Genomic DNA, 21,852 nt, shown 5'->3' on the forward strand with positions numbered 1-21,852 from the left:
CAGAATCACATACCGCGGGTCTACGTTTTTTTCTGATTTGGGTCAAAAATTGAAAAGTGCTTTTTGTAACGTTTCTGAGCAAAATTTGGCCCAATTTACCATGCCCATGCATTTTCCCACTCGTTTGAGTAATTTTTAATGGAAAAAACAAGGTTTCATGAATGGTCAAAATTTTCACCAGAATCACATACCGCGGGTCTACGTTTTTTTCTGATTTGGGTCAAAAATTGAAAAGTGCTTTTTGTCACATTTCTGAGCAAAATTTGGCCCAATTTACCATGCCCATGCATTGTCCCACTTGTTTGAGTAATTTTTCATAGAAAAAACAAGGTTTCATGAATGGTCAAAATTTTCACCAGAATCACATACCGCGGGTCTACGTTTTTTTCTGATTTGGGACAAAAATTGAAAAGTGCTTTTTGTCACATTTCTGAGCAAAATTTGGCCCAATTTACCATGCCCATGCATTTTCCCACTCGTTTGAGTAATTTTTCATGGAAAAAACAAGGTTTCATGAATGGTCAAAATTTTCACCAGAATCACATACCGCGGGTCTACGTTTTTTTCTGATTTAGGTCAAAAATTGAAAAGTGTTTTTTTGTCACATTTCTGAGCAAAATTTGGCCCAATTTACCTTGCCCATGCATTTTCCCACTTGTTTGAGTAATTTTTCATGGAAAAAACAAGGTTTCATGAATGGTCAAAATTTTCACCAGAATCACATACCGCGGGTCTACGTTTTTTTTCTGATTTGGGTCAAAAATTGAAAAGTGCTTTTTGTCACATTTCTGAGCAAAATTTGGACCAATTTACCTTGCCCATGCATTTTCCCACTCGTTTGAGTAATTTTTCATAGAAAAAACAAGGTTTCATGAATGGTCAAAATTTTCACCAGAATCACATACCGCGGGTCTACATTTTTTTCTGATTTGGGTCAAAAATTGAAAAGTGCTTTTTGTCACGTTTTTGAGCAAAATTTGGCCAAATTTACCATGCCCATACATTTTCCCACTCGTTTGAGTAATTTTTCATGGAAAAAACAAGGTTTCATGAATGGTCAAAATTTTCACCAGAATCACATACCGCGGGTCTACGTTTTTTTCTGATTTGGGACAAAAATTGAAAAGTGCTTTTTGTCACATTTCTGAGCAAAATTTGGCCCAATTTACCATGCCCATGCATTTTCCCACTTGTTTGAGTAATTTGTCATGGAAAAAACAAGGTTTCATGAATGGTCAAAATTTTCACCAGAATCACATACTGCGGGTCTACGTTTTTTTCTGATTTGGGTCAAAAATTGAAAAGTGCTTTGTGTCACATTTCTGAGCAAAATTTGGCCCAATTTACCTTGCCCATGCATTTTCCCACTCGTTTGAGTAATTTTTCATAGAAAAAACAAGGTTTCATGAATGGTCAAAATTTTCACCAGAATCACATACCGTGGGTCTACATTTTTTTCTGATTTGGGTCAAAAATTGAAAAGTGCTTTTTGTCATGTTTCTGAGCAAAATTTGGCCCAATTTACCATGCCCATGCATTTTCCCACTTGTTTGAGTAATTTTTCATGGAAAAAACAAGGTTTCATGAATGGTCAAAATTTTCACCAGAATCACATACCGCGGGTCTACGTTTTTTTCTGATTTGGGACAACAATTGAAAAGTGCTTTTTGTCACATTTCTGAGCAAAATTTGGCCCAATTTACCATGCCCATGCATTTTCCCACTTGTTTGAGTAATTTTTCATGGAAAAAACAAGGTTTCATGAATGGTCAAAATTTTCACCAGAATCACATACCGCGGGTCTACGTTTTTTTCTGATTTGGGTCAAAAATTGAAAAGTGCTTTTTGTCACATTTCTGAGCAAAATTTGGCCCAATTTACCTTGCCCATGCATTTTCCCACTCGTTTGAGTAATTTTTCATAGAAAAAACAAGGTTTCATGAATGGTCAAAATTTTCACCAGAATCACATACCGCGGGTCTACATTTTTTTCTGATTTGGGTCAAAAATTGAAAAGTGCTTTTTGTCACGTTTCTGAGCAAAATTTGGCCCAATTTACCATGCCCATACATTTTCCCACTCGTTTGAGTAATTTTTCATGGAAAAAACAAGGTTTCATGAATGGTCAAAATTTTCACCAGAATCACATACCGCGGGTCTACGTTTTTTTCTGATTTGGGACAAAAATTGAAAAGTGCTTTTTGTCACATTTCTGAGCAAAATTTGGCCCAATTTACCATGCCCATGCATTTTCCCACTTGTTTGAGTAATTTGTCATGGAAAAAACAAGGTTTCATGAATGGTCAAAATTTTCACCAGAATCACATACCGCGGGTCTACGTTTTTTTCTGATTTGGGACAAAAATTGAAAAGTGCTTTTTGTCACATTTCTGAGCAAAATTTGGCCCAATTTACCATGCCCATGCATTTTCCCACTCGTTTGAGTAATTTTTCATGGAAAAAACAAGGTTTCATGAATGGTCAAAATTTTCACCAGAATCACATACCGCGGGTCTACGTTTTTTTCTGATTTAGGTCAAAAATTGAAAAGTGTTGTTTGTCACATTTCTGAGCAAAATTTGGCCCAATTTACCTTGCCCATGCATTTTCCCACTTGTTTGAGTAATTTTTCATGGAAAAAACAAGGTTTCATGAATGGTCAAAATTTTCACCAGAATCACATACCGCGGGTCTACGTTTTTTTTCTGATTTGGGTCAAAAATTGAAAAGTGCTTTTTGTCACATTTCTGAGCAAAATTTGGCCCAATTTACCTTGCCCATGCATTTTCCCACTCGTTTGAGTAATTTTTCATAGAAAAAACAAGGTTTCATGAATGGTCAAAATTTTCACCAGAATCACATACCGCGGGTCTACATTTTTTTCTGATTTGGGTCAAAAATTGAAAAGTGCTTTTTGTCACGTTTTTGAGCAAAATTTGGCCAAATTTACCATGCCCATACATTTTCCCACTCGTTTGAGTAATTTTTCATGGAAAAAACAAGGTTTCATGAATGGTCAAAATTTTCACCAGAATCACATACTGCGGGTCTACGTTTTTTTCTGATTTGGGACAAAAATTGAAAAGTGCTTTTTGTCACATTTCTGAGCAAAATTTGGCCCAATTTACCATGCCCATGCATTTTCCCACTTGTTTGAGTAATTTGTCATGGAAAAAACAAGGTTTCATGAATGGTCAAAATTTTCACCAGAATCACATACTGCGGGTCTACGTTTTTTTCTGATTTGGGTCAAAAATTGAAAAGTGCTTTGTGTCACATTTCTGAGCAAAATTTGGCCCAATTTACCTTGCCCATGCATTTTCCCACTCGTTTGAGTAATTTTTCATAGAAAAAACAAGGTTTCATGAATGGTCAAAATTTTCACCAGAATCACATACCGCGGGTCTACATTTTTTTCTGATTTGGGTCAAAAATTGAAAAGTGCTTTTTGTCATGTTTCTGAGCAAAATTTGGCCCAATTTACCATGCCCATGCATTTTCCCACTTGTTTGAGTAATTTTTCATGGAAAAAACAAGGTTTCATGAATGGTCAAAATTTTCACCAGAATCACATACCGCGGGTCTACGTTTTTTTCTGATTTGGGACAACAATTGAAAAGTGCTTTTTGTCACATTTCTGAGCAAAATTTGGCCCAATTTACCATGCCCATGCATTTTCCCACTTGTTTGAGTAATTTTTCATGGAAAAAACAAGGTTTCATGAATGGTCAAAATTTTCACCAGAATCACATACCGCGGGTCTACGTTTTTTTCTGATTTGGGTCAAAAATTGAAAAGTGCTTTTTGTCACATTTCTGAGCAAAATTTGGCCCAATTTACCTTGCCCATGCATTTTCCCACTCGTTTGAGTAATTTTTCATAGAAAAAACAAGGTTTCATGAATGGTCAAAATTTTCACCAGAATCACATACCGCGGGTCTACATTTTTTTCTGATTTGGGTCAAAAATTGAAAAGTGCTTTTTGTCACGTTTCTGAGCAAAATTTGGCCCAATTTACCATGCCCATACATTTTCCTACTCGTTTGAGTAATTTTTCATGGAAAAAACAAGGTTTCATGAATGGTCAAAATTTTCACCAGAATCACATACCGCGGGTCTACGTTTTTTTCTGATTTGGGACAAAAATTGAAAAGTGCTTTTTTTCACATTTCTGAGCAAAATTTGGCCCAATTTACCATGCCCATGCATTTTCCCACTTGTTTGAGTAATTTGTCATGGAAAAAACAAGGTTTCATGAATGGTCAAAATTTTCACCAGAATCACATACTGCGGGTCTACGTATTTTTCTGATTTGGGTCAAAAATTGAAAAGTGCTTTGTGTCACATTTCTGAGCAAAATTTGGCCCAATTTACCTTGCCCATGCATTTTCCCACTCGTTTGAGTAATTTTTCATAGAAAAAACAAGGTTTCATGAATGGTCAAAATTTTCACCAGAATCACATACCGCGGCTCTACATTTTTTTCTGATTTGGGTCAAAAATTGAAAAGTGCTTTTTGTCACGTTTCTGAGCAAAATTTGGCCCAATTTACCCTGCCCATGCATTTTCCCACTTGTTTGAGTAATTTTTCATGGAAAAAACAAGGTTTCATGAATGGTCAAAATTTTCACCAGAATCACATACCGCGGGTCTACGTTTTTTTCTGATTTGGGTCAAAAATTGAAAAGTGCTTTTTGTCACGTTTCTGAGCAAAATTTGGCCCAATTTACCATGCCCATACATTTTCCCACTCGTTTGAGTAATTTTTCATGGAAAAAACAAGGTTTCATGAATGGTCAAAATTTTCACCAGAATCACATACCGCGGGTCTACGTTTTTTTCTGATTTGGGTCAAAATTTGAAAAGTGCTTTTTGTCACATTTCTGAGCAAAATTTGGCCCAATTTACCATGCCCATGCATTGTCCCACTTGTTTGAGTAATTTTTCATGGAAAAAACAAGGTTTCATGAATGGTCAAAATTTTCACCAGAATCACATACCGCGGGTCTACGTTTTTTTCTGATTTGGGTCAAAAATTGAAAAGTGCTTTTTGTCACGTTTCTGAGCAAAATTTGGCCCAATTTACCATGCCCATACATTTTCCCACTCGTTTGAGTAATTTTTCATGGAAAAAACAAGGTTTCATGAATGGTCAAAATTTTCACCAGAATCACATACCGCGGGTCTACGTTTTTTTCTGATTTGGGTCAAAATTTGAAAAGTGCTTTTTGTAACGTTTCTGAGCAAAATTTGGCCCAATTTACCATGCCCATGCATTTTCCCACTCGTTTGAGTAATTTGTCATGGAAAAAACAAGGTTTCATGACTGGTCAGAATTTTCACCAGAATCACATTCCGCGGGTCTACTTTTTTTTCTGATTTGGGTCAAAAATTGAAAAGTGCTTTTTGTCACATTTCTGAGCAAAATTTGGCCCAATTTACCATGCCCATGCATTGTCCCACTTGTTTGAGTAATTTTTCATGGAAAAAACAAGGTTTCATGAATGGTCAAAATTTTCACCAGAATCACATACCGCGGGTCTACGTTTTTTTCTGATTTGGGACAAAAATTGAAAAGTGCTTTTTGTCACATTTCTGAGCAAAATTTGGCCCAATTTACCATGCCCATGCATTTTCCCACTTGTTTGAGTAATTTTTCATGGAAAAAACAAGGTTTCATGAATGGTCAAAATTTTCACCAGAATCACATACCGCGGGTCTACGTTTTTTTCTGATTTGGGTCAAAAATTGAAAAGTGTTTTTTGTCACATTTCTGAGCAAAATTTGGCCCAATTTACCTTGCCCATGCATTTTCCCACTCGTTTGAGTAATTTTTCATAGAAAAAACAAGGTTTCATGAATGGTCAAAATTTTCACCAGAATCACATACCGCGGATCTACGTTTTTTTCTGATTTGGGTCAAAAATTGAAAAGTGCTTTTTGTCACATTTCTGAGCAAAATTTGGCCCAATTTACCATTCCCATGCATTTTCCCACTCGTTTGAGTAATTTTTCATAGAAAAAACAAGGTTTCATGAATGGTCAAAATTTTCACCAGAATCACATACCGCGGGTCTACATTTTTTTCTGATTTGGGTCAAAAATTGAAAAGTGCTTTTTGTCACGTTTCTGAGCAAAATTTGGCCCAATTTACCATGCCCATACATTTTCCCACACGTTTGAGTAATTTTTCATGGAAAAAACAAGGTTTCATGAATGGTCAAAATTTTCACCAGAATCACATACCGCGGGTCTACGTTTTTTTCTGATTTGGGTCAAAAATTGAAAAGTGCTTTTTGTAACGTTTCTGAGCAAAATTTGGCCCAATTTACCATGCCCATGCATTTTCCCACTCGTTTGAGTAATTTGTCATGGAAAAAACAAGGTTTCATGACTGGTCAGAATTTTCACCAGAATCACATTCCGCGGGTCTACTTTTATTTCTGATTTGGGTCAAAAATTGAAAAGTGCTTTTTGTCACATTTCTAAGCAAAATTTGGCCCAATTTACCATGCCCATGCATTGTCCCACTTGTTTGAGTAATTTTTCATGGAAAAAACAAGGTTTCATGAATGGTCAAAATTTTCACCAGAATCACATACCACGGGTCTACGTTTTTTTCTGATTTGGGACAAAAATTGAAAAGTGCTTTTTGTCACATTTCTGAGCAAAATTTGGCCCAATTTACCATGCCCATGGATGGTCCCACTTGTTTGAGTAATTTTTCATGGAAAAAACAAGGTTTCATGAATGGTCAAAATTTTCACCAGAATCACATACCGCGGGTCTACGTTTTTTTCTGATTTGGGTCAAAAATTGAAAAGTGTTTTTTGTCACATTTCTGAGCAAAATTTGGCCCAATTTACCTTGCCCATGCATTTTCCCACTTGTTTGAGTAATTTTTCATGGAAAAAACAAGGTTTCATGAATGGTCAAAATTTTCACCAGAATCACATACCGCGGGTCTACGTTTTTTTCTGATTTGGGTCAAAAATTGAAAAGTGCTTTTTGTCACATTTCTGAGCAAAATTTGGCCCAATTTACCTTGCCCATGCATTTTCCCACTCGTTTGAGTAATTTTTCATAGAAAAAACAAGGTTTCATGAATGGTCAAAATTTTCACCAGAATCACATACCGCGGGTCTACGTTTTTTTCTGATTTGGGTCAAAAATTGAAAAGTGCTTTTTGTCACGTTTCTGAGCAAAATTTGGCCCAATTTACCATGCCCATACATTTTCCCACTCGTTTGAGTAATTTTTCATGGAAAAAACAAGGTTTCATGAATGGTCAAAATTTTCACCAGAATCACATACCGCGGGTCTCCATTTTTTTCTGATTTGGGACAAAAATTGAAAAGTGCTTTTTGTCACATTTCTGAGCAAAATTTGGCCCAATTTACCATGCCCATGCATTTTCCCACTTGTTTGAGTAATTTGTCATGGAAAAAACAAGGTTTCATGAATGGTCAAAATTTTCACCAGAATCACATACCGCGGGTCTACGTTTTTTTCTGATTTGGGTCAAAAATTGAAAAGTGCTTTTTGTAACGTTTCTGAGCAAAATTTGGCCCAATTTACCATGCCCATGCATTTTCCCACTCGTTTGAGTAATTTTTAATGGAAAAAACAAGGTTTCATGAATGGTCAAAATTTTCACCAGAATCACATACCGCGGGTCTACGTTTTTTTCTGATTTGGGTCAAAAATTGAAAAGTGCTTTTTGTCACATTTCTGAGCAAAATTTGGCCCAATTTACCATGCCCATGCATTGTCCCACTTGTTTGAGTAATTTTTCATGGAAAAAACAAGGTTTCATGAATGGTCAAAATTTTCACCAGAATCACATACCGCGGGTCTACGTTTTTTTCTGATTTGGGTCAAAAATTGAAAAGTGCTTTTTGTCACGTTTCTGAGCAAAATTTGGCCCAATTTACCATGCCCATACATTTTCCCACTCGTTTGAGTAATTTTTCATGGAAAAAACAAGGTTTCATGAATGGTCAAAATTTTCACCAGAATCACATACCGCGGGTCTACGTTTTTTTCTGATTTGGGTCAAAATTTGAAAAGTGCTTTTTGTAACGTTTCTGAGCAAAATTTGGCCCAATTTACCATGCCCATGCATTTTCCCACTCGTTTGAGTAATTTGTCATGGAAAAAACAAGGTTTCATGACTGGTCAGAATTTTCACCAGAATCACATTCCGCGGGTCTACTTTTTTTTCTGATTTGGGTCAAAAATTGAAAAGTGCTTTTTGTCACATTTCTGAGCAAAATTTGGCCCAATTTACCATGCCCATGCATTGTCCCACTTGTTTGAGTAATTTTTCATGGAAAAAACAAGGTTTCATGAATGGTCAAAATTTTCACCAGAATCACATACCGCGGGTCTACGTTTTTTTCTGATTTGGGACAAAAATTGAAAAGTGCTTTTTGTCACATTTCTGAGCAAAATTTGGCCCAATTTACCATGCCCATGCATGGTCCCACTTGTTTGAGTAATTTTTCATGGAAAAAACAAGGTTTCATGAATGGTCAAAATTTTCATCAGAATCACATACCGCGGGTCTACGTTTTTTTCTGATTTGGGTCAAAAATTGAAAAGTGTTTTTTGTCACATTTCTGAGCAAAATTTGGCCCAATTTACCTTGCCCATGCATTTTCCCACTCGTTTGAGTAATTTTTCATAGAAAAAACAAGGTTTCATGAATGGTCAAAATTTTCACCAGAATCACATACCGCGGGTCTACGTTTTTTTCTGATTTGGGTCAAAAATTGAAAAGTGCTTTTTGTCACATTTCTGAGCAAAATTTGGCCCAATTTACCATTCCCATGCATTTTCCCACTCGTTTGAGTAATTTTTCATAGAAAAAACAAGGTTTCATGAATGGTCAAAATTTTCACCAGAATCACATACCGCGGGTCTACATTTTTTTCTGATTTGGGTCAAAAATTGAAAAGTGCTTTTTGTCACGTTTCTGAGCAAAATTTGGCCCAATTTACCATGCCCATACATTTTCCCACACGTTTGAGTAATTTTTCATGGAAAAAACAAGGTTTCATGAATGGTCAAAATTTTCACCAGAATCACATACCGCGGGTCTACGTTTTTTTCTGATTTGGGACAAAAATTGAAAAGTGCTTTTTGTCACATTTCTGAGCAAAATTTGGCCCAATTTACCATGCCCATGCATTTTCCCACTTGTTTGAGTAATTTGTCATGGAAAAAACAAGGTTTCATGAATGGTCAAAATTTTCACCAGAATCACATACCGCGGGTCTACGTTTTTTTCTGATTTGGGTCAAAAATTGAAAAGTGCTTTTTGTAACGTTTCTGAGCAAAATTTGGCCCAATTTACCATGCCCATGCATTTTCCCACTCGTTTGAGTAATTTTTAATGGAAAAAACAAGGTTTCATGAATGGTCAAAATTTTCACCAGAATCACATACCGCGGGTCTACGTTTTTTTCTGATTTGGGTCAAAAATTGAAAAGTGCTTTTTCTCACATTTCTGAGCAAAATTTGGCCCAATTTACCATGCCCATGCATTGTCCCACTTGTTTGAGTAATTTTTCATAGAAAAAACAAGGTTTCATGAATGGTCAAAATTTTCACCAGAATCACATACCGCGGGTCTACGTTTTTTTCTGATTTGGGACAAAAATTGAAAAGTGCTTTTTGTCACATTTCTGAGCAAAATTTGGCCCAATTTACCATGCCCATGCATTTTCCCACTCGTTTGAGTAATTTTTCATGGAAAAAACAAGGTTTCATGAATGGTCAAAATTTTCACCAGAATCACATACCGCGGTTCTACGTTTTTTTCTGATTTGGGTCAAAAATTGAAAAGTGTTTTTTGTCACATTTCTGAGCAAAATTTGGCCCAATTTACCTTGCCCATGCATTTTCCCACTTGTTTGAGTAATTTTTCATAGAAAAAACAAGGTTTCATGAATGGTCAAAATTTTCACCAGAATCACATACCGCGGGTCTACATTTTTTTCTGATTTGGGTCAAAAATTGAAAAGTGCTTTTTGTCACGTTTCTGAGCAAAATTTGGCCCAATTTACCATGCCCATGCATTTTCCCACTTGTTTGAGTAATTTTTCATGGAAAAAACAAGGTTTCATGAATGGTCAAAATTTTCACCAGAATCACATACCGCGGGTCTACGTTTTTTTCTGATTTGGGACAACAATTGAAAAGTGCTTTTTGTCACATTTCTGAGCAAAATTTGGCCCAATTTACCATGCCCATGCATTTTCCCACTTGTTTGAGTAATTTTTCATGGAAAAAACAAGGTTTCATGAATGGTCAAAATTTTCACCAGAATCACATACCGCGGGTCTACGTTTTTTTCTGATTTGGGTCAAAAATTGAAAAGTGCTTTTTGTCACAATTCTGAGCAAAATTTGGCCCAATTTACCTTGCCCATGCATTTTCCCACTCGTTTGAGTAATTTTTCATAGAAAAAACAAGGTTTCATGAATGGTCAAAATTTTCACCAGAATCACATACCGCGGGTCTACATTTTTTTCTGATTTGGGTCAAAAATTGAAAAGTGCTTTTTGTCACGTTTCTGAGCAAAATTTGGCCCAATTTACCATGCCCATACATTTTCCCACTCGTTTGAGTAATTTTTCATGGAAAAAACAAGGTTTCATGAATGGTCAAAATTTTCACCAGAATCACATACCGCGGGTCTACGTTTTTTTCTGATTTGGGACAAAAATTGAAAAGTGCTTTTTGTCACATTTCTGAGCAAAATTTGGCCCAATTTACCATGCCCATGCATTTTCCCACTTGTTTGAGTAATTTGTCATGGAAAAAACAAGGTTTCATGAATGGTCAAAATTTTCACCAGAATCACATACTGCGGGTCTACGTATTTTTCTGATTTGGGTCAAAAATTGAAAAGTGCTTTGTGTCACATTTCTGAGCAAAATTTGGCCCAATTTACCTTGCCCATGCATTTTCCCACTCGTTTGAGTAATTTTTCATAGAAAAAACAAGGTTTCATGAATGGTCAAAATTTTCACCAGAATCACATACCGCGGGTCTACATTTTTTTCTGATTTGGGTCAAAAATTGAAAAGTGCTTTTTGTCACGTTTCTGAGCAAAATTTGGCCCAATTTACCATGCCCATGCATTTTCCCACTTGTTTGAGTAATTTTTCATGGAAAAAACAAGGTTTCATGAATGGTCAAAATTTTCACCAGAATCACATACCGCGGGTCTACGTTTTTTTCTGATTTGGGTCAAAAATTGAAAAGTGCTTTTTGTCACGTTTCTGAGCAAAAATTGGCCCAATTTACCATGCCCATACATTTTCCCACTCGTTTGAGTAATTTTTCATGGAAAAAACAAGGTTTCATGAATGGTCAAAATTTTCACCAGAATCACATACCGCGGGTCTACGTTTTTTTCTGATTTGGGTCAAAATTTGAAAAGTGCTTTTTGTAACGTTTCTGAGCAAAATTTGGCCCAATTTACCATGCCCATGCATTTTCCCACTCGTTTGAGTAATTTGTCATGGAAAAAACAAGGTTTCATGACTGGTCAAAATTTTCACCAGAATCACATACCGCGGGTCTACTTTTTTTTTCTGATTTGGGTCAAAAATTGAAAAGTGCTTTTTGTCACATTTCTGAGCAAAATTTGGCCCAATTTACCATGCCCATGCATTGTCCCACTTGTTTGAGTAATTTTTCATGGAAAAAACAAGGTTTCATGAATGGTCAAAATTTTCACCAGAATCACAGACCGCGGGTCTACGTTTTTTTCTGATTTGGGACAAAAATTGAAAAGTGCTTTTTGTCACATTTCTGAGCAAAATTTGGCCCAATTTACCATGCCCATGCATTTTCCCACTTGTTTGAGTAATTTGTCATGGAAAAAACAAGGTTTCATGAATGGTCAAAATTTTCACCAGAATCACATACTGCGGGTCTACGTTTTTTTCTGATTTGGGTCAAAAATTGAAAAGTGCTTTGTGTCACATTTCTGAGCAAAATTTGGCCCAATTTACCTTGCCCATGCATTTTCCCACTCGTTTGAGTAATGTTTCATAGAAAAAACAAGGTTTCATGAATGGTCAAAATTTTCTCCAGAATCACATACCGCGGGTCTACATTTTTTTCTGATTTGGGTCAAAAATTGAAAAGTGCTTTTTGTCACGTTTCTGAGCAAAATTTGGCCCAATTTACCATGCCCATGCATTTTCCCACTTGTTTGAGTAATTTTTCATGGAAAAAACAAGGTTTCATGAATGGTCAAAATTTTCACCAGAATCACATACCGCGGGTCTACGTTTTTTTCTGATTTGGGTCAAAAATTGAAAAGTGCTTTTTGTCACGTTTCTGAGCAAAATTTGGCCCAATTTACCATGCCCATACATTTTCCCACTCGTTTGAGTAATTTTTCATGGAAAAAACAAGGTTTCATGAATGGTCAGAATTTTCACCAGAATCACATTCCGCGGGTCTACTTTTTTTTCTGATTTGGGTCAAAAATTGAAAAGTGCTTTTTGTCACATTTCTGAGCAAAATTTGGCCCAATTTACCATGCCCATGCATTGTCCCACTTGTTTGAGTAATTTTTCATGGAAAAAACAAGGTTTCATGAATGGTCAAAATTTTCACCAGAATCACATACCGCGGGTCTACGTTTTTTTCTGATTTGGGACAAAAATTGAAAAGTGCTTTTTGTCACATTTCTGAGCAAAATTTGGCCCAATTTACCATGCCCATGCATGGTCCCACTTGTTTGAGTAATTTTTCATGGAAAAAACAAGGTTTCATGAATGGTCAAAATTTTCACCAGAATCACATACCGCGGGTCTACGTTTTTTTCTGATTTGGGTCAAAAATTGAAAAGTGTTTTTTGTCACATTTCTGAGCAAAATTTGGCCCAATTTACCTTGCCCATGCATTTTCCCACTCGTTTGAGTAAGTTTTCATAGAAAAAACAAGGTTTCATGAATGGTCAAAATTTTCACCAGAATCACATACCGCGGGTCTACGTTTTTTTCTGATTTGGGTCAAAAATTGAAAAGTGCTTTTTGTCACATTTCTGAGCAAAATTTGGCCCAATTTACCATTCCCATGCATTTTCCCACTCGTTTCAGTAATTTTTTTATAGAAAAAACAAGGTTTCATGAATGGTCAAAATTTTCACCAGAATCACATACCGCGGGTCTACATTTTTTTCTGATTTGGGTCAAAAATTGAAAAGTGCTTTTTGTCACGTTTCTGAGCAAAATTTGGCCCAATTTACCATGCCCATGCATTTTCCCACTCGTTTGAGTAATTTTTAATGGAAAAAACAAGGTTTCATGAATGGTAAAAATTTTCACCAGAATCACATACCGCGGGTCTACGTTTTTTTCTGATTTGGGTCAAAATTTGAAAAGTGCTTTTTGTAACGTTTCTGAGCAAAATTTGGCCCAATTTACCATGCCCATGCATTTTCCCACTCGTTTGAGTAATTTGTCATGGAAAAAACAAGGTTTCATGACTGGTCAGAATTTTCACCAGAATCACATTCCGCGGGTCTACTTTTTTTTCTGATTTGGGTCAAAAATTGAAAAGTGCTTTTTGTCACATTTCTGAGCAAAATTTGGCCCAATTTACCATGCCCATGCATTGTCCCACTTGTTTGAGTAATTTTTCATGGAAAAAACAAGGTTTCATGAATGGTCAAAATTTTCACCAGAATCACAGACCGTGGGTCTACGTTTATTTCTGATTTGGGACAAAAATTGAAAAGTGCTTTTTGTCACATTTCTGAGCAAAATTTGGCCCAATTTACCATGCCCATGCATTTTCCCACTTGTTTGAGTAATTTGTCATGGAAAAAACAAGGTTTCATGAATGGTCAAAATTTTCACCAGAATCACATACTGCGGGTCTACGTATTTTTCTGATTTGGGTCAAAAATTGAAAAGTGCTTTGTGTCACATTTCTGAGCAAAATTTGGCCCAATTTACCTTGCCCATGCATTTTCCCACTCGTTTGAGTAATTTTTCATAGAAAAAACAAGGTTTCATGAATGGTCAAAATTTTCACCAGAATCACATACCGCGGGTCTACATTTTTTTCTGATTTGGGTCAAAAATTGAAAAGTGCTTTTTGTCACGTTTCTGAGCAAAATTTGGCCCAATTTACCATGCCCATGCATTTTCCCACTTGTTTGAGTAATTTTTCATGGAAAAAACAAGGTTTCATGAATGGTCAAAATTTTCACCAGAATCACATACCGCGGGTCTACGTTTTTTTCTGATTTGGGTCAAAAATTGAAAAGTGCTTTTTGTCACGTTTCTGAGCAAAATTTGGCCCAATTTACCATGCCCATACATTTTCCCACTCGTTTGAGTAATTTTTCATGGAAAAAACAAGGTTTCATGAATGGTCAAAATTTTCACCAGAATCACATACCGCGGGTCTACGTTTTTTTCTGATTTGGGTCAAAATTTGAAAAGTGCTTTTTGTAACGTTTCTGAGCAAAATTTGGCCCAATTTACCATGCCCATGCATTTTCCCACTCGTTTGAGTAATTTGTCATGGAAAAAACAAGGTTTCATGACTGGTCAGAATTTTCACCAGAATCACATTCCGCGGGTCTACTTTTTTTTCTGATTTGGGTCAAAAATTGAAAAGTGCTTTTTGTCACATTTCTGAGCAAAATTTGGCCCAATTTACCATGCCCATGCATTGTCCCACTTGTTTGAGTAATTTTTCATGGAAAAAACAAGGTTTCATGAATGGTCAAAATTTTCACCAGAATCACATACCGCGGGTCTACGTTTTTTTCTGATTTGGGACAAAAATTGAAAAGTGCTTTTTGTCACATTTCTGAGCAAAATTTGGCCCAATTTACCATGCCCATGCATGGTCCCACTTGTTTGAGTAATTTTTCATGGAAAAAACAAGGTTTCATGAATGGTCAAAATTTTCACCAGAATCACATACCGCGGGTCTACGTTTTTTTCTGATTTGGGTCAAAAATTGAAAAGTGTTTTTTGTCACATTTCTGAGCAAAATTTGGCCCAATTTACCTTGCCCATGCATTTTCCCACTCGTTTGAGTAATTTTTCATAGAAAAAACAAGGTTTCATGAATGGTCAAAATTTTCACCAGAATCACATACCGCGGGTCTACGTTTTTTTCTGATTTGGGTCAAAAATTGAAAAGTGCTTTTTGTCACATTTCTGAGCAAAATTTGGCCCAATTTACCATTCCCATGCATTTTCCCACTCGTTTGAGTAATTTTTCATAGAAAAAACAAGGTTTCATGAATGGTCAAAATTTTCACCAGAATCACATACCGCGGGTCTACATTTTTTTCTGATTTGGGTCAAAAATTGAAAAGTGCTTTTTGTCACGTTTCTGAGCAAAATTTGGCCCAATTTACCATGCCCATGCATTTTCCCACTCGTTTGAGTAATTTTTAATGGAAAAAACAAGGTTTCATGAATGGTCAAAATTTTCACCAGAATCACATACCGCGGGTCTACGTTTTTTTCTGATTTGGGTCAAAAATTGAAAAGTGCTTTTTGTCACATTTCTGAGCAAAATTTGGCCCAATTTACCATGCCCATGCATTTTCCCACTTGTTTGAGTAATTTTTCATGGAAAAAACAAGGTTTCATGAATGGTCAAAATTTTCACCAGAATCACATACCGCGGGTCTACGTTTTTTTCTGATTTGGGACAAAAATTGAAAAGTGCTTTTTGTCACATTTCTGAGCAAAATTTGGCCCAATTTACCATGCCCATGCATTTTCCCACTCGTTTGAGTAATTTTTCATGGAAAAAACAAGGTTTCATGAATGGTCAAAATTTTCACCAGAATCACATACCGCGGGTCTACGTTTTTTTCTGATTTGGGTCAAAAATTGAAAAGTGTTTTTTGTCACATTTCTGAGCAAAATTTGGCCCAATTTACCTTGCCCATGCATTTTCCCACTTGTTTGAGTAATTTTTCATGGAAAAAACAAGGTTTCATGAATGGTCAAAATTTTCACCAGAATCACATACCGCGGGGTCTACTTTTTTTTCTGATTTGGGTCAAAAATTGAAAAGTGCTTTTTGTCACATTTCTGAGCAAAATTTGGCCCAATTTACCTTGCCCATGCATTTTCCCACTCGTTTGAGTAATTTTTCATAGAAAAAACAAGGTTTCATGAATGGTCAAAATTTTCACCAGAATCACATACCGCGGGTCTACATTTTTTTCTGATTTGGGTCAAAAATTGAAAAGTGCTTTTTGTCACGTTTTTGAGCAAAATTTGGCCCAATTTACCATGCCCATACATTTTCCCACTCGTTTGAGTAATTTTTCATGGAAAAAACAAGGTTTCATGAATGGTCAAAATTTTCACCAGAATCACATACCGCGGGTCTACGTTTTTTTCTGATTTGGGACAAAAATTGAAAAGTGCTTTTTGTCACATTTCTGAGCAAAATTTGGCCCAATTTACCATGCCCATGCATTTTCCCACTTGTTTGAGTAATTTGTCATGGAAAAAACAAGGTTTCATGAATGGTCAAAATTTTCACCAGAATCACATACTGCGGGTCTACGTTTTTTTCTGATTTGGGTCAAAAATTGAAAAGTGCTTTGTGTCACATTTCTGAGCAAAATTTGGCCCAATTTACCTTGCCCATGCATTTTCCCACTCGTTTGAGTAATTTTTCATAGAAAAAACAAGGTTTCATGAATGGTCAAAATTTTCACCAGAATCACATACCGCGGGTCTACATTTTTTTCTAATTTGGGTCAAAAATTGAAAAGTGCTTTTTGTCACGTTTCTGAGCAAAATTTGGCCCAATTTACCATGCCCATGCATTTTCCCACTCGTTTGAGTAATTTTTCATGGAAAAAACAAGGTTTCATGAATGGTCAAAATTTTCACCAGAATCACATACCGCGGGGTCTACGTTTTTTTCTGATTTGGGTCAAAAATTGAAAAGTGCTTTTTGTCACGTTTCTGAGCAAAATTTGGCCCAATTTACCATGCCCATGCATTTTCCCACTCGTTTGAGTAATTTTTCATGGAAAACAAGGTTTCATGAATGCTCAAAATTTTCACCAGAATCACATACTGCGGGTCTCCGTTTTTTCTGATTTGTGTCAAAAATTCAAAAGTGCTTTTTGTCACATTTCTGAGCAAAATTTGGCCCAATTTACCTTGCCCATGCATTTTCCCACTCGTTTGAGTAATTTGTCATGAAAAAAACAAGGTTTCATGAATGGTCAAAATTTTCACCAGAATCACATACCGCGGGTCTACGTTTTTTCTGATTTGGGACAAAAATTCAAAAGTGCTTTTTGTCACATTTCTGAGAAAAATTTGGCCCAATTTACCATGCCCATGCATTTTCCCACTCGTTTAAGTAATTTTTCATAGAAAAAACAAGGTTTCATGAATGGTCAAAATTTTCACCAGAATCACATACCGCGGGTCTACGTTTTTTTCTGATTTGGGTCAAAAATTGAAAAGTGCTTTTTGTCACATTTCTGAGCAAAATTTGGCCCAATTTACCATGCCAATGCATTGTCCCACTTGTTTGAGTAATTTTTCATGGAAAAAACATGGTTTCATGAATGGTCAAAATGTTCACCAGAATCACATACCGCGGGTCTGCGTTTTTTTCTGATTTGGGTCAAAAATTGAAAAGTGCTTTTTGTCACATTTCTGAGTAAAATTTGGCCCAATTTACCATGCCCATGCATTGTCCCTCTTGTTTGAGTAATTTTTCATGGAAAAAACATGGTTTCATGAATGGTCAAAATTTTCACCAGAATCACATACCGCGGGTCTACGTTTTTTTCTGATTTGGGTCAAAAATTGAAAAGTGCTTTTTGTCACATTTCTGAGCAAAATTTGGCCCAATTTACCATGCCCATGCATTGTCCCACTTGTTTGAGAAATTTTCATGGAAAAAACATGGTTTCATGAATGGTCAAAATTTTCACCAGAATCACATACCGCGGGTCTACGTTTTTTTCTGATTTGGGTCAAAAATTGAAAAGTGCTTTTTGTCACATTTCTGAGCAAAATTTGGCCCAATTTACCATGCCCATGCATTGTCCCACTTGTTTGAGTAATTTTTCATGGAAAAAACAAGGTTTCATGAATGGTCAAAATTTTCACCAGAATCACATACTGCGGGTCTACGTTTTTTTCTGATTTGGGACAAAAATTGAATAGTTCTTTCTGTCACATTTCTGAGCAAAATTTTGCCCAATTTACCATGCCCATGCATTGTCCCACTTGTTTGAGTAATTTTTCATGGAAAAAACAAGGTTTCATGAATGGTCAAAATTTTCACCAGAATCACATACTCCGGGTCTACGTTTTTTTCTGATTTGGGACAAAAATTGAATAGTTCTTTCTGTCACATTTCTGAGCAAAATTTTGCCCAATTTACCATGCCCATGCATTTTCCCACTCATTTGAGTAATTTTTCATGGAAAAAACAAGGTTTCATGAATGGTCAAAATTTTCACCAGAATCACATACCGCGGGTCTACGTTTTTTTCTGATTTGGGACAAAAATTGAAAAGTGCTTTTTGTCACATTTCTGAGCAAAATTTGGCCCAATTTACCATGCCCATGCATTTTCCGACTTGTTTGAGTAATTTGTCATGGAAAAAACAAGGTTTCATGAATGGTCAAAATTTTCACCAGAATCACATACCGCGGGTCTACGTTTTTTTCTGATTTGGGTCAAAAATTGAAAAGTGCTTTTTGTCACATTTCTGAGCAAAATTTGGCCCAATTTACCATGCCCATGCATTGTCCCACTTGTTTGAGTAATTTTTCATGAAAAAAACAAGGTTTCATGAATGGTAAAAATTTTCACTAGAATCACATACCGCGGGTCTACGTTTTTTTCTGATTTGGGTAAAAAATTGAAAAGTGCTTTTTGTCACATTTCTGAGCAAAATTTGGCCCAATTTACCATGCCCATGCATTGTCCGACTTGTTTGAGTAATTTTTCATGGAAAAAACAAGGTTTCATGAATGGTAAAAATTTTCACCAGAATCACATACCGCGGGTCTACGTTTTTTTCTGATTTGGGTCAAAAATTGAAAAGTGATTTTTTTTGTCACATTTTCTGAGCAAACTTTGGCCCAATTTACCTTGCCTATGCATTTTCCCACTTGTTTGAGTAATTTTTCATGGAAAAAACAAGGTTTCAAGAATGGTCAAAATTTTCACCAGAATCACACACCGCGGGTCTACGTTTTTTCTGATTTGGGTCAAAAATTGAAAAGTGCTTTTTGTCACGTTTCTGAGCAAAATTTGGCCCAATTTACCGTGCCCATGTATTTTCCCACTCATTTGAGTAATTTTTCATGGAAAAAACAAGGTTTCATGAATGGTCAAAATTTTCACCAGAATCACATACCGCGGGTCTACGTTTTTTTCTGATTTGGGTCAAAAATTCAAAAGTGCTTTTTGTCACGTTTCTGAGCAAAATTTGGCCCAATTTACCATGCCCATGCATTTTCCCACTCGTTTGAGTAATTTTTCATGGAAAAAACAAGGTTTCATGAATGCTCAAAATTTTCACCAGAATCACATACCGCGGGTCTACGTTTTTTTCTGATTTGGGTAAAAAATTGAAAAGTGCTTTTTGTCACATTTCTGAGCAAAATTTGGCCCAATTTACCTTGCACATGCATTTTCCCACTCATTTGAGTAATTTTTCATAGAAAAAACAAGGTTTCATGAATGGTCAAAATTTTCACCAGAATCACATACCGCGGGTCTACGTTTTTTTCTGATTTGGGTCAAAAATTGAAAAGTGATTTTTTTTGTCACATTTTCTGAGCAAAATTTGGCCCAATTTACCATGCCTATGCATTTTCCCACTTGTTTGAGTAATTTTTCATGGAAAAAACAAGGTTTCATGAATGGTCAAAATTTTCACCAGAATCACATACCGCGGGTCTACGTTTTTTCTGCTTTGGGTCAAAAATTGAAAAGTGCTTTTTGTCACGTTTCTGAGCAAAATTTGGCCCTATTTACCATGCCCATGCATTTTCCCACTTGTTTGAGTAATTTGTCATGGAAAAAACAAGGTTTCATGAATGGTCAAAATTTTCACTAGAATCACATACCGCGGGTCTACGTTTTTTTCTGATTTGGGTCAAAAATTGAAAAGTGATTTTTTTGTCACATTTTCTGAGCAAAATTTGGCCCAATTTACCATGCCCATGCATTGTCCGACTTGTTTGAGTAATTTTTCATGGAAAAAACATGGTTTCATGAATGGTCAAAATTTTCACCAGAATCACATACCGCGGGTCTACATTTTTTTCTGATTTGGGACAAAAATTGAAAAGTGCTTTTTGTCACATTTCTGAGCAAAATTTGGCCCAATTTACCATGCCCATGCATTTTCCCACTTGTTTGAGTAATTTGTCATGGAAAAAACAAGGTTTCATGAATGGTCAAAATTTTCACCAGAATCACATACCGCGGGTCTACGTTTTTTTCTGATTTGGGTAAAAAATTCAAAAGTGCTTTTTGTCACATTTCTGAGCAAAATTTGGCCCAATTTACCTTGCCCATGCATTTTCCCACTCGTTTGAGTAATTTTTCATAGAAAAAACAAGGTTTCCTGAATGGTCAAAATTTTCACCAGAATCACATACCGTGGGTCTACGTTTTTTTCTGATTTGGGTCAAAAATTTAAAAGTGCTTTTTGTCACATTTCTGAGCAAAATTTGGCCCAATTTACCATGCCCATGCATTGTCCCACTTGTTTGAGTAATTTTTCATGGAAAAAACAAGGTTTCATGAATGGTAAAAATTTTCACTAGAATCACATACCGCGGGTCTACGTTTTTTTCTGATTTGGGTAAAAAATTGAAAAGTGCTTTTTGTCACATTTCTGAGCAAAATTTGGCCCAATTTACCATGCCCATGCATTGTCCGACTTGTTTGAGTAATTTTTCATGGAAAAAACAAGGTTTCATGAATGGTAAAAATTTTCACCAGAATCACATACCGCGGGTCTACGTTTTTTTCTGATTTGGGTCAAAAATTGAAAAGTGATTTTTTTTGTCACATTTTCTGAGCAAACTTTGGCCCAATTTACCTTGCCTATGCATTTTCCCACTCATTTGAGTAATTTTTCATGGAAAAAACATGGTTTCATGAATGGTCAAAATTTTCACCAGAATCACATACCGCGGGTCTACATTTTTTTCTGATTTGGGACAAAAATTGAAAAGTGCTTTTTGTCACATTTCTGAGCAAAATTTGTCCCAATTTACCATGCCCATGCATTTTCCCACTTGTTTGAGTAATTTGTCATGGAAAAAACAAGGTTTCATGAATGGTCAAAATTTTCACCAGAATCACATACCGCGGGTCTACGTTTTTTCTGATTTGGGTCAAAAATTGAAAAGTGCTTTTTGTCACGTTTCTGAGCAAAATTTGGCCCAATTTACCATGCACATGTATTTTCCCACTCATTTGAGTAATTTTTCATGGAAAAAACAAGGTTTCATGAATGGTCAAAATTTTCACCAGAATCACATACCGCGGGTCTACGTTTTTTTCTGATTTGGGTCAAAAATTCAAAAGTGCTTTTTGTCACGTTTCTGAGCAAAATTTGGCCCAATTTACCATGCCCATGCATTTTCCCACTCGTTTGAGTAATTTTTCATGGAAAAAACATGGTTTCATGAATGCTCAAAATTTTCACCAGAATCACATACCGCGGGTCTACGTTTTTTTCTGATTTGGGTCAAAAATTGAAAAGTGCTTTTTGTCACATTTCTGAGCAAAATTTGGCCCAATTTACCATGCGCAAGCATTTTCCCACTT

The sequence above is a fragment of the Astyanax mexicanus genome, chromosome 17 (assembly GCF_023375975.1).
Source record: "Astyanax mexicanus isolate ESR-SI-001 chromosome 17, AstMex3_surface, whole genome shotgun sequence".
NCBI lineage: Eukaryota > Metazoa > Chordata > Actinopteri > Characiformes > Acestrorhamphidae > Astyanax > Astyanax mexicanus.